The sequence below is a fragment of the Stomoxys calcitrans genome, chromosome 3 (genome assembly GCF_963082655.1).
Source record: "Stomoxys calcitrans chromosome 3, idStoCalc2.1, whole genome shotgun sequence".
Taxonomy (NCBI): Eukaryota; Metazoa; Arthropoda; class Insecta; order Diptera; family Muscidae; genus Stomoxys; species Stomoxys calcitrans.
This window is the reverse complement of record NC_081554.1, coordinates 706089-713884: the sequence shown is the minus strand read 5'-3', so window position 1 is coordinate 713884 and position 7796 is coordinate 706089.

Here is a 7796-nt window from a genome sequence, read left to right as displayed (position 1 = left end):
TGCGTTTCCATAAAACAACATCCCACCTTTTTCAAGATTCATCAAATATCAAAAGATCGGCCGGCCGAATCTTATATACCCTCCACCATAGTTCGCATTTGTCGAGTTCTTTTCCCGATATCTCCTTTTAGGCAAACAAAGAATAAAAAAAAAGAAAATAGTTGATTTAATATTGGAGCTATATGAAGTTATAGTCCGACTCGGACCATAATTGAATTTAATGTTGGAGACCATATAGAAATCATTGTGTAAAATTTTAGCCCATTTGAGTAAGAATTGCGCCCTTTAGGGGCTCAAGAAGTAAAATAGAGAGATCGATTTATATGGGACCTGCATCAGCTTATTGACCGATTCGGACCATATTTGACAAGTATGTTAAAGGTTATAGGAGAAGCCGTTGTACAAAATTTCAGCCAAATCGGATAATAATTACGTGCTCTGGAGGCTCAAGAAGTCTAGATCCGAGATCGGTTTATATGGCAGCTATATCAGGTTATGGACCAATTTAAAGCATACTTAGCACAGTTGTTGGAAGTCGAAGTTTTGCAAAATTTCAACCAAATCGGATAGGAATAGCGCCCTCTAAACACCTTAAGAAGTCAAGACCCCAGATAGGTTTATATGACAGCTATATCAGGTTATAGACCGTACTCAGCACAGTTATTGGAAGACTTAAAAAAGCACATCATGCAAAAATTCAGCCAAATCGGATAAGAATTTCGCCCTCTTGTGGCCCAAGAAGTCAAAATTCAAGATCGGTTTATATGGCAGCTACATTAGGTTATGGACCGATTTAAAGCATACTAAGCACAGTTGTTGGAAGTCAAATCGAAACACGTTGTGCAAAATTTCAGCCAAATCGGATAAGAATTTTGCCCTCTACTGGCTCAAGAAGTCAAGACCCCAGATAGGCTTATATGACAGCTATATCAGGTTACAGATATAGCTGTACCATACTCAGCACAGTTGTTGGAAGTCATAATAAAACACCTCTTGCAAAGTTTCAGTCAAATCGGACAAGAATTGCGCCCTCTAGAGGCTCAAGAGTCAAGATCCATGATCGGTTTATATGGCAGCTATATCAAAACATTTACAATTCCAAATGACCAAATGACAATACAAAATTCGCGATACTTTTAATTTATTTTATTTATTTAGCATTCATCTCAATGGCTCGTGTTTTTTAAGCAATTATTACAATATGTATATTAAAGCAGAAAACGTTCTTTTAAAAAATACTAATAATGAAATTCCTTATTTTAAAAACTTCATTGTTATACGGATTTTAATAGCTTTTGTGTAAGTATTCCTGATATAACGCTAATATGTACGCTTAATGCAAATAAAATATACTTGAATTAAGTCTTTCATTACTAAAAACGATGGAAACCATTTGCATATCACATGATAAACGATTAACATTGGAGAAATATTTCACTATATTCAAATATATTATGTATTAATTGAAGGATTATAGAGGAATTGAAGTTTGTTATAAAGGAAATTAAATACTTTCTTCAATTTTGGTAAAAAACATATTGAATTTCAGTATTCTTTAAACTTCCCTAAAGTAAAGATATTCCAGCATTTTGTGACTCTTAACTAGATTTATGTTCATTTGTAAATAAATAAATCTTTGGCGCAAAATCATGTCCTATTTTATCATGATTTAATTAATTTTTCTTTAATTTAGGGGTCACTATTCTATTTAGACAAAACAATAAGAATGCGACACATTGAAAATTTTCTGTAGGTTGAAACTAGTAAAACATTTTATGAAAATAACTAAAACCTTATTTGATCTCATTAAAACCCTTGAAACCCGATTCTCCTATGCTTTTACATTTTCTTTGATTTTATTTAAATTTTCCTTCGCTGTGTATTCATCAAGCAAACGTTGTGGTACGTCCTTTGGCAGATTCTGATTCTCAACATTTAAGTGGATATATACAATGTTGCTCCAGTACCATGGAGTTTCTGAAACAAAAACAACACCGTTTTTCTCCCCAACCAACGTCATCATTAAAAGTGCTTCCCGGCAACCCTGCTAACGGAGAGTACACCTTTCTGCTTGATTCGATTGAATTAAAAGAACGGTACTTAAGGGCAATTAAGCATTTGAAATGGAAATGAAATGAGATCGGCAATGCACGAAATCGAATGCTAGTCAATGACGTGCGTGATGCCGCAACATAAGGTTAAAGACACAAAATTATTAAATGATGAGCGGCCAACAAGAAATTGGGGTCTAAGTATCCGATGTCATATGGCATCGACCATCGCACTGAATCAAGCGACTAAAAAGCGGAGTTCTTGCCAAGAAGCCGCACAAAAACTAACCCAGTAAGAGAACACGAAACCCAAAACGAAAGCGCCTTTCTAAATGGAAATTAATTTCGACAACTGTGGCAGCCACAGTAACGACAAGCAAAAAAAAAAACACAGCACAAAAAAACAAAACAAAAAGGCTAAAAGCCAAACACGAACGCCACAAATGAATGAGTAGCGATGATTAAATGGAAACCTTCCAGATCAAAATAATATTTCCTTTTCAGCGTACAATTCAATACCACCGCAAAAGGTAGGCAATCTCATTTAAGCTGACTTAAGGTGTTGACGCCTCAAATTTCCTGCTGATGCTGCCCAGGCAACACTTTAATGCATCCTCCGTAACAGCAGCCGAACAGCCGAAAGGAAATGCATTACTGAGTTACTGCCGACCTCACACGTTGCTGCACTCATTCTAGAAGATCTGATGATCTGGTGGACAATTTGCATACAAGTCACCCTAAAAGTTGACCTGCTGACTGTCAGCCTGCGTAGGAAGGTACATGTCAGTATTCCACATGACGTGCATACACGCATGCACAAAACTCCCTGGGAGGACGACGACCACTCATAATTGTTATTTTTTTTGTTACTTTCACAAATGAAGCATGACCAACGCAGGGAGGAGGTGTAACCATTTCACTGCGTAAAAGAGTTTTGGTCAAGTCCAAAGAAGATCAACGATCCTCAAATGATAGGCGTGTATATCACTCTTTACGCTCAACCTAGGATCATTAGACCACCGTTGCTGCAAGCCTTTAATGAAATATGATATTCAACTGCAACGAAAGAAATCGTAACGGTTTTAAAGCTATGTTGGTTTCTTTTTAAACGCTCGGTTCTGAAAAGACATTTTCAGTTATTGTTTAGAAACAAAACTGCTATGATGAAATATCGGCAAACATGACCGGCTTGGGATTCGGATTCGGATTCGTGTTCCACTTTAAAAACCCTCTTATTTGAGCCTCATATTGCAAAAGTCAGAAAATACTTACTATTTGGGTGGTGTTGTGGGGGTGGGGTGGCCCCATTAACACTTTTCCCGAATATTGATATTAAATTCGTGCTTTACTCCCAAGGACCTTTTATTTTAGCCCCATATTGCTATGGTCGTAAATTTGCCCCTTTGAGAGATGTTTTTGGGGAGAGGCGGCACCCAAAAAACTTGATCCCATATTTGTATATCACATACGTATTCTTTATTCAAATACCTTTTATTTAAGCCCCATATTCCCATGGTCAGTAAATAAGTCCTGTTTGGGGGGTGTTTTGGGAAAGGGGTGGACCCCCAGAAAGAAACGTGGTCCCACATTTGGGATCATTACGCACCATCTGTGAAAATTTCAAGAAAATCGGTTCAGCCGCTTCTGAGTCTATAAGGAACACACAAACATACAAACAAACAAACCTACAAACAAACACAAATTGATTATTATATATAAGATTTAATTGGAATCTCAAATGGACTTTCTTGCATTGTGAGGTTTGGGTGTACCATCATTGTCGCACTGCAGCACGCCGTTCGGACTCGGCTACAATAAGGAGGCCCCTTCTAATAGAGCTTAAACTTGAATCGGACAACACTCATTGATAGGTGAGAAGCTTGTCCGTGTTATGTTCATAGGTAGTTTGCAATTGGTCATTTTATTCGATCTAGCCCTGTCCGTCTGTCCTTCAGTCTGTCAGTGGAGAGTACGATAAGTAAAGTAAGCAGCTCAAAATTTTCCACAATGAATTCATATTTAGTTGCTGAAATTTTGCACCGTAACTTCTATGACTTAAAACGTCTATGTCGACTATGACCAAAATCGGTCTATAACCTAATATAACTTCATATTAACCATACCCCATATTTGACTATATTAACCTAATAACTTGAATCGGACTGTTTCCCCCTATTCCCTAATGAAATGTTTGTGGACAAGTTGGCATTGCATTTGACTTCTTGAACACCAATTACTATCCGATTTGGCCGGCATGAAGTTTTTCTTTATGAATACCAACATTCACACCAATTATGGTCCAAATCGGTCTATGATCTATTTTTGCTCTAAGGTGTATAAGATTCGGCCACGCCAACATAATTCGCTCTTACTTGTTTTAACTCAGTTCCCCAATGTTAAATGAATTGATATCAGAAAGCAAGGCTTCTGTGTTATTTCAACACCATATTTTGGAACTGGACTTTCACCTGTTGGCTATAGAATTTGGAATTTCATTGTTGTTTTATTCGTTAATCAAATTTATGATTTTCACACAGTTTAATGGCAATAGGGGTTTTATCAACGTATAAGAATGTGTCCTGCTGATTTAATGTCAGTGTGGTTTTCTTGAACACACCTCAAGATATTTCGTCACGAATATGTCGTAAAACGTCGCAGCAAAGTGAAACTACGAAAATTCCTTTGAAACGCTCGCATTCACATACATGCAGACACAAAACAAAACCACATAAATCTTGTTGTGATACAAAAGAAGATGTTTGCATTGGCTTCTTTTTTCACGTGTCCTCCGGAGTGGGTATGGCCCTAGTCAGACAGAAGTGACAAAGACAAAACGGGCCGGAACGAATGGCCGTGCAGACGGACGGCCAGAGAGAGGCTGGCAAAGGCTCTGGCTTGCTGTTGTTGGTTTATCAAAATACCCGCGAAATTATGTACCAAACAAAATACCAACAAAGCAACTCATCCCAATCCCATGTCTTACACGTTGATGTTGATGTCCTTTTTGATCACACCCTCCCTCCTCCATAGTTGCGCGCAATGCTGGAGGAACGACAAAACCAACATGAATAAGTGGCCATATTTTATGATTGTGTTTGTAGCAGAAGAAAATCTTGTGTATGTTTTTGTAATTTGACTCATTAACAATGTATCCGCTTTGCATCACAGTACGTGGTGTTGTTTTTAAAGTCTGATCGTCACCATCATCAGCAGCATCATAATCTTATATGTAGTTGGTCTAGGATGGCCATGGGGAAGGTTCTGTGTATTGTTTTGGCACATAAATCACAGAATAAACGATGCATGATCCTCATTTGGGTTGTATTTTTCATGTCCAGGTTTTGGCTTTCCCTTGGATGCCAGAGCATAATCAAGACAAAAGAGGGAGGCGCGAGTAGTGAAATTTTAAACGGTTCTTGTCACCATAAGAGGCTGAACAGGATAATTGCCTTAAAGAGATTTCTAATTCAGGTTACATGCTCTTCAAGCACCAATTCCTATGAAACCTACGATGAGTTGTCTTAAAGCCCAAAACAAAGGTATCATAAATCATCTCGCAACCCAATAGAAGGTTGCACTACAAACATTTATCATACAGACATCTGGAATTTAATTTCAACTGGTTTTTACAAAATGCATTTATTTTTAAAATAAAAAACAATTAAATTGAGAAGTAATCGCATAAAATTTTTGATTGAAGAATACAAAGTACATTTTTCAGCAATCCAATCATTATTTGAACCAACAATCGTGCTATGTAGGGTCAAAATTCGCCAATGGCTTGATATAGCTATCATATATACCCTTACTGTAGTTTATCTTCTTGAGCGCCCAAAGAACGCAGAGTTATCCAATGCTACATAGACTTTCTATGTTCCAACACACAACATATAGAAATATTTCATCCCGAGAACTTGCTGAAGTCTATTCATAATGGGGATATTGTAAGGCACCGACGCAGCCAGGCACAACTCGTTTGTAGTTGTGTATACTTAAAACAAGTAAGGAAAGACAAAAGTTGGGCGGTACCGACTATATAATACCCTACACCTACGCTTAAAGTGGAAATTGAGAACTATATGCAATTCTGAAACGAATTTGATGGACCTCTGTGGATGTTTTCAAATTTCCAGCAAACGTGTTCAAAATTTTAATAACTTAGGCTCTATATGTGCAAGAAATGCGATCTATACGGAAGCTAAATAAAAATATGAAACGATTTTGATAAAATTTAGCAAAAATTTTAACAGTCATAAGATAAATGTATGTGCCAAGTTTTGTGATAATCGGTTGACAATTGACCACATTATTTCAAATTTGTCAAAGTCGGGCGAACACATATATGGGAGCTGTATCTAAATCGATTTCAATCATACTCTTTAAATATCGTGGAAGTCGTCAAGAAAAGAGTTGTGTAAAAATTTACGAAAATTGGTGAATAAATGTGCATGCAGTGGCTCTATATTCGAAGTCTTAGAATAATCCTTCTTGCTAAATTTCAAGTGAATCGGTTTACAAATGACCAATTTATTGCAATATTAGTCAAAACGGACAAACACCTGTGCAGTACCTACATATATCCAAATCTGAACTAACAGACTGTCTGTCTCTCTGCTAATTCGAATGAGAAAGCAATTCTGAGTCGATCGGAATACTAATCAATGGGTCTAGCTCTCTTCCTTCTGGTTGTAACAAACAAATGCCCTCAGTTATAATACCCTGTACCACAGTAGTGGTGTAGGATATAATGAATATCTCTTTCCACCCATATCTATCACAATCATAAAAGGAATCCAAACATTGGCATTATAGTAATCAAAATATTTCGATTTTCGGTCGTTATTTTTTTGGTAAAACAAAACTCCCAAATGCAGCATGTATTTCATCTATTTTCAGTTCACTTTAGCATTGACCAAAACAATGCGGTCGTGGACCACAAATGTCGATATGATTGAAAACCGCACTCTGAATGGTCCCTGCCAAAGAATGATTGATAACCAACTGCATAAATCTCTAATATGAACGTATCACAAGTATTAGGAGCAATGCCAGTGAAAGAATGCATCATCTGAACCAAAGTACATCTCATTAAAACCGCATCATCACAATAGAGCAGCAATGGAATCCTTTTTGTCCCTCCCCTTTTCTTGTGCTCTTCATGCCATGTCAGAGACCATTCATCGCAGTGATGAACGAGAAAATATGAATTTTTAATATTTTTTCCTTTTGTTTGTAAGGCTCTCTTGTCTGTGATGGTGTTGCTTCATATACGCGACCACACATAGCAAGCGTTCAAATGTTTTGACTCTGAACACAAACAACAAATGTCACTGCATTGTTGCGGTAAATGCCTTGGTGCAACCTCTTCAATAGAAATGAATGTGAATCCCGAATGGGAGGATGAATGATCTATGGGCTGAGAGTTGCCAAAGGCTCATGGGCAAGAATGTCAACTCAAAGACGCTTAATTTGGGTATTCATAAATATGAATCATGTGCAAACAAACAGGGAGGTCCTGTTTGTATCTCTCTCTCTCTCTCTCCCTCCCTAAGTCCCAGCTTTTCCTTATTCTTGACGTTCCTTTGTTTTGGCTTTGTTGCATACATCCTGAACATTGAGAACAAGAAGTTGATCTACAATTTGGCAGATGTAGCATCAACATGTTTACCTTTAGCCCTTTGTGTGTGAGTCCGTAAGATGTAAACAAAATGAAGTATTCAAATGCAATTAAGAGCGTTTGCAAGG